This window comes from Triticum dicoccoides, chromosome 1A (genome assembly GCF_002162155.2).
Source record: "Triticum dicoccoides isolate Atlit2015 ecotype Zavitan chromosome 1A, WEW_v2.0, whole genome shotgun sequence".
Taxonomy (NCBI): domain Eukaryota; kingdom Viridiplantae; phylum Streptophyta; class Magnoliopsida; order Poales; family Poaceae; genus Triticum; species Triticum dicoccoides.
In genome coordinates, this window is record NC_041380.1 from 531,882,038 (window position 1) to 531,888,127 (window position 6,090).

General features: G+C 40.6%; 1 pseudogene; it reads left to right on the forward strand.

Annotated features, from left to right (window-relative positions):
- Positions 1–753: 753 nt before the first annotated feature.
- Positions 754–3,412, forward strand: LOC119354665 (annotated as a pseudogene).
- Positions 3,413–6,090: the final 2,678 nt, after the last annotated feature.

Sequence of the window (6,090 nt, forward strand, 5' to 3'; positions counted from 1 at the left end):
TTCCGGCCTCTCGGCCCACCCCACCCTCATATACACAAGCCCGTGAGGCGTTTCTTCCTCCTCTCCTGTGATTCAAGCTTCGAGGTGTGTCCGCCATCTCAACTCTCAACCATGGAGGAGCAGGCGGACGGCATCGGCCTCCTCCCGGACTGCCTTCTAGGCACCATCGTCTCCATGCTCCCGCCCAAGGCCGCCGCCCGCACCACGCTGCTCTCGCGCCGATGGCGACACATCTGGCCGTCGCTGTCGCTAGACCTACAACACAACGCCGATTCGGACGCTCCTTTCCTGACCGCCGAGTCCATCAATTCCGTCCTCTCCTCGCACCGCGGCCCCATCCGCCGCTTCTGCGTGACTGATAGATCGCCGGCCGGAGTAAACACGTGGACACGAGGGAGATGAACGAGAGAGAGTTTGACGAAGACACCAGTATTTTGCGAGGTGCAACTGCCGTCCTTTTTTCTGTTTTCTTTTTCTTTCTTTATTCTCTCGGCTGCACGCCCAACAGAACGTGGCCATTACATGCTAAGTCTCCGTATGATCCTATTCACCCGTGCCATCCCACGGAGGATCGCCAGGAGGCTGACCAACTCATCGACGACTCGATCTAATCTTATGCGTGCACACACACGTGACAGGTCCTAATTATTTGCTACATGCAAACTAATTAAATGGAAAGCCAATACATGCACGTATAAACACATACAGGTACAAACTAGTCTATACTGAACTAATGCATGGAGCTAAAGTCTAATGCAACATTTGGCAGACCTTGTAACAAGATTAGCACCAACAGTGACGACCCTCGACGGCGTCGGCACCTGCGCCTGGCTTCGAGCCCTAGCGGAGCGGCGCATTGACGACACCCTCATCGTGCGGTGGGCGTGCAGGTTCCAGCACCCCGTGCCCCGCACCCTGCTGGGCAAGGCCGCGGTTTCCATACGCCATCTGGATCTCCACTGCTACCGCCTCGGCCCTCCTAATGTCCCCTATTCTCCGGTGCCGGCCTTGCCGAACCTCGACTATCTCTACCTGTCCGACGTGATCATCTCCGAGGCGGCGCTCCACCGCATGATCGAGGTCTGCCCTGTTCTCCGAGAGCTGCATCTCTTCATGATCCATGGACTCCACCACGTTTGCTTCCGCTCCTGCACCCTGACGACCATGTCCATGAGCACGCCCTGTGTCCCTCTCGATGAGTTCTCCATAAGGATATCTTCAACAGTTTGTATGTTAGCATGTTGGTAAATGTCATGTCATCGACCAACACTTTAACATACAACAGCTTCAATGGGTTGTATGTAGTTTGCCCATTAGGATGTGAGATAATAAATAAGGTGATCTCTCATTCTACATTGGAGCTTGTGCAAAGGGTGTTGGTTCATGTACATACAACCCTTCTCTCTTCCCTCATTTATTATATGACACATCATCAAAAATTCTATGTGACAAAATTTACCAACAACTATCTTACAACTATTGAAGATGCCTTAAGGGACACACCCGCCCTTCAAAGCATCACCTTCACGCACATTGATCTTTGGCGTATACCAAATTTTATTAATTTTGGTAAGCGAAGGCTTCCAGAGCTTGTGCTTAAGCTGCCGAGCTTGGGCTCGCCCAGCCTTACTACTTTTTCTAATAAGGTATATGCACTGACTATTTGTTATATTAGCACTTGTAACTTTGTAGTGACTGATCAATTAGCGATAATTCAGTTAAGTCCAAAACATATTTTATGTTGTTGGTTTATCAATTTTAGCGGCCAAACATATAGATATCTAAATCTTTTTTGGTTTCTACTTAATGCAGAAACCCTTGCCCTTAGTAACCTCGCTCGTTTCGGTATGAAATTCACAAACGGCGAAGAGCTGACCAAAGCTATACACCTCTTAACCTTATTCACATGTTTGCGACGTCTCGAGATATTGGTAACTATGCCGCATGCTTTGCTTTCTATTTGATTGTTTTACTTCATTTGCAATTTAAGTTCCCTATGCAACTTAAATTTGTGTTATATATATATGGTTTAATTTTGTTTACCATCAAATAAGGTTTTTACAAACTTACTTTTTTTAGAATTTACAAACTTGCTTTTTAATGTGTCCATTATAGGCATACGTTTATTAAAAAAATCATGTTTAAACTTGTACCCAGTTATCAATAGTTCTAAATTTCGCACCAAATCCTTAATTTTCCTTTAGCTTTACTTTTCAGGGTCAACCATTGTATTCATCAGTTTCGCACAGAGAAGCTTAAATAAAACTATCAACTGACATTTTTTGATAGATGGAGAGATTGGAAGGTTTTAAGAAAATTCATTTGATATTCTTTTAATTGATTGCATTCAAATTGCTTCATAATGGATGCTTCTCGTTTTACACACACATACATGACTCAATGGTTAATGGAGAACTAGCAAGGAGTTAGGCCACTGGCTTACAAGACTTCCAAAAGGATGTTGATGTCTCAGGGCTGTTGCATGGTTCACAATTAAAAAGATAGCAAAAATAGAATGACAGATCATGTGGCTAGAGTTAAAGAATCTTAAGAGAGGATATTAGGTCCTTTGTAATATTTTAAGTGAGACAATATTTGGAATTTTTAAACATATGATGGACATTAGTAAGTTGACTACACAAGGTTTGTTATTGCATTGGAATTACAATTTGGTTGCTCATGTTCAGTGTGATACATAACTAGAGGAATTGGTTGGGTACATAAACTAACACCTAGAGCATGATTTTGACTTGTAGCTCATTTCGGTTGTTATTGTTTGTAATTTTTACATGAGTGTTGGTCTCCCATGAAAGTAGAGTGTGTGTGTTTTTATATTAGGCCCCACATGTGAGTAAAATTACATTGTTTTATTTATGTCATTTGAAGTATTAGTCCACATTGGATAGGAGTGCTTTTCTTTATTTGTGAAGGTTGTTCATTCTACATATGAACTCACCACTAGCTTCAACATTTATAAGAATGATGATGAAAGGCAAACATTTTTATTACCTCTACATTAACAAGTGCCAACTATGTTACAATTTTGTGTTTATGACAGTGCTTCTACTTCGGTCCAAATAATGAAGCTGGTTGTGGAGATTGGAAACCGGCATCCGAGATGGTCATCTTGCAAAGTAAGCATCTAACGCATGTGCGACTGAGTGGATATTGTGGTACGGTTGGAGAGATAGATTTTGCAAGGTATCCTATGGTTAGAGCGCAATCTCTAAGGGCCATGGATGTCAGTCATTCCGTTGATTGGACCTCAAAGGATATCAGCCGCCAAACTGAGTTGATATGCGTGCAAGGGAAGGCCTCGCCATTGGCTGAGCTATTTTTCACTAGAAGCACCCAGCCAGATGACGTGCGAAGGAAAGTAGCTAGATATCTTCATACATTGCCCATGCTTTGATGAAATGTACACCCCCTTAGGTTTGGGTTGTATTTTCCTTGTAATCATGGTGTTATTATAGCTTGAAACTCTTTTCTAAGAATGGTTTTCATGTGTGTTAAGGGTGTGGCTACTGGTCAATCGACTGAAAGTGAATTTTGGGTCAGTCGATTGACCCCAAACTCTGTTTCAATTAAGCCTGATTAATTAGGCAGCCACATAAGCCCACGCAGCGTCCGCACAGGTGCAAGCTGGACCATGGGCTGCTCCAGTCCAATATTACGTCCAAGCCAGCCTATTCTTTTGTACATTAATTACGGCCTGCTCTAGCATAGTATTGGTCAAGCATTTGTAGATGACCAATGAATAGCACTCTCACACATATTTGCATGCAAATGGTTAGTGGCTATGTGTGCAATCACACATGTATATTATTTTTATACATGTGCAATCTCACCGATGAATAGCACTCTCACACAAGTTTATTTTTATGCATGCATATATTTGGAAAATGTATTATTACTATGCAAAACTGAGCATAATATAGTGAGATTTCTGCAAAAAAAAATGTTTTTTGAAAAGTAATGGATTAGTGACATCGGTATTATCCGTACAAAAGAAAAGAAATGAAAACTAAAACAAAAACAAAAAATGAAAAACTAAAACAAAATTTAAAAAATGATGTTTGTTCTATGGAAGAATAAATTCATGGCATTGGCATTACCCTTTTAGGAAGACAAAAACAAAAACAAAATAATGAAGTTTTCTAAGAAAGAATGAAACCCTTTAAGAAGAAAGAAAATGAAAGAGAAAAAAACTTTCAAAACTTGCACGCAATTTGCACTGAAATTGCACTTTTTGAAATATGTAAAGAATAAGCATATAATAGTGCAATTTTTGCATCCTACTATAATTTACACATGGTGTAATTGAAATAATGTATTTCCTTTAAGAAGAAAGAAAATTTAAAAAACCTGCGCACTACTTTGCACCGAAATTGCACTTTATCATAATTTGCAAAAAATAATCATATAATCATAAAACTTTGGCACATATTATATAGTATTTGTATGTATATAATCACACTCAGCCAAAAACCTACAAAAAACAAAAAAAATAACTAATAAAGGGGGAAAAGGAAAAAGGAAAAAAGAAAAACGCAGCCCAAAAGAGCAAAAACGAGCTCAAGAAGCAATTTGACTGACATATATCTAAAGTGATGTGTTAATGGATTCCTTTTATGCAGATTACACACAGCCCAACTCACCACCAAAATGACACAGAAAAAGAAAAGAAAACAGCACACTTCTCAAAGCAGAATCGGACGGCCACAAAATCGACCGACCCAAAAAGAATTTTCAGCTGTCTGACATATATCTAAAGTGATGTGTTAATGGATTCCTTTTATGCAGATTACATGGAGAAGTACAAATCCATGTAGTTTATTATGTCCTAACACCTGAAACAAGGGACAACGTTCTCCTATATGATCAGGATTGGTGCAGTTGAACCTAGTGGCAGAGAAAAGCACTTCTACCATGCACGGGACGTCCGTGCATGGATCAACCGTCGACTCGGTTTGAGATTAGGATACATGCAAACTTACCAGTAGTATTTGTTATTCCTAGAGTAATATAATCATATATTCTGACAATCAATCAATCAACTTTACGGCTTCTCTCTCCTCATTTTTCTCACACCACATGCACACAGGGTGAGTTCTCTCTCCTACTCATTAGTACACATGCATTTGTTTTCAATCTTAAAATTGGAACAACTATATATGTTCAAATAAACTTCAAAAAAATATTCCATTTGTACATGTGTTTTTATTTTGATTTTATCTTCAAAATAAGCCCAATATTGAATATGCTTCGACAAAGTTCAAATTTCAAAGTTGAACTAAAACCATGACAAAAATTATAAAATGGAGGGAGTATAATTTTGTTATAAATAATATGAAACATTTAATTTTTAAATAAAACTCAACTAGATGAAACTAACTAGGAAATATCACGTTACGACATATTATGTGAAAGAAATCAATGTGTGTGATGTCAGGATGCTATATTTTACCTGTTTAATATTGTGATGGCACATATCCCAAGGAAACAAGGGAGTGGTGGATGCATGCACGGTAAAAACCAGTCTCCCTAATGGCAGGATCGGCTACAGACCCATGTGTGATTGCATTTTATGCATACTCATGTCATGTGCTTCACTGTTTTGGTTCCTGTATATATGATATACCTACATTTGTTTATGACATGTTATGGCGCAAAATTCTATGATGTTGCTTCAGATCTTTTTTGAAATATCGGCCAGGTATTGACTGAGCCGGGCATCAGAGTGTGCAACCAGTGCCCAGCTGAGCCTTTCAGCATAAGCGGCAGGTTCTTCACGGCGTGTAGGTCATCGTCGTTCACCACTTGGACCACGAGCATATAATCACCTATCCAAATCGCGGGATCCGTGGAAGCGTCGTACTTGACATAGTTCGTGAGCTTAAAGTTCAGCGGGAAGGGATGGGCGACCACCCAATCCTAGAAAGACGACGAGCACACCCTGGAGAGCCCCCCTATTTCTCGGAGAGCGTCAATGGTTTGGTGTGCGTCATTGATGCCAGCATCCTCATCGTATCTGGAGAAAGCCGGCCTATACCAGACCGTGGCCTGCCCGTGTAGCCTAGCTATCTGCTC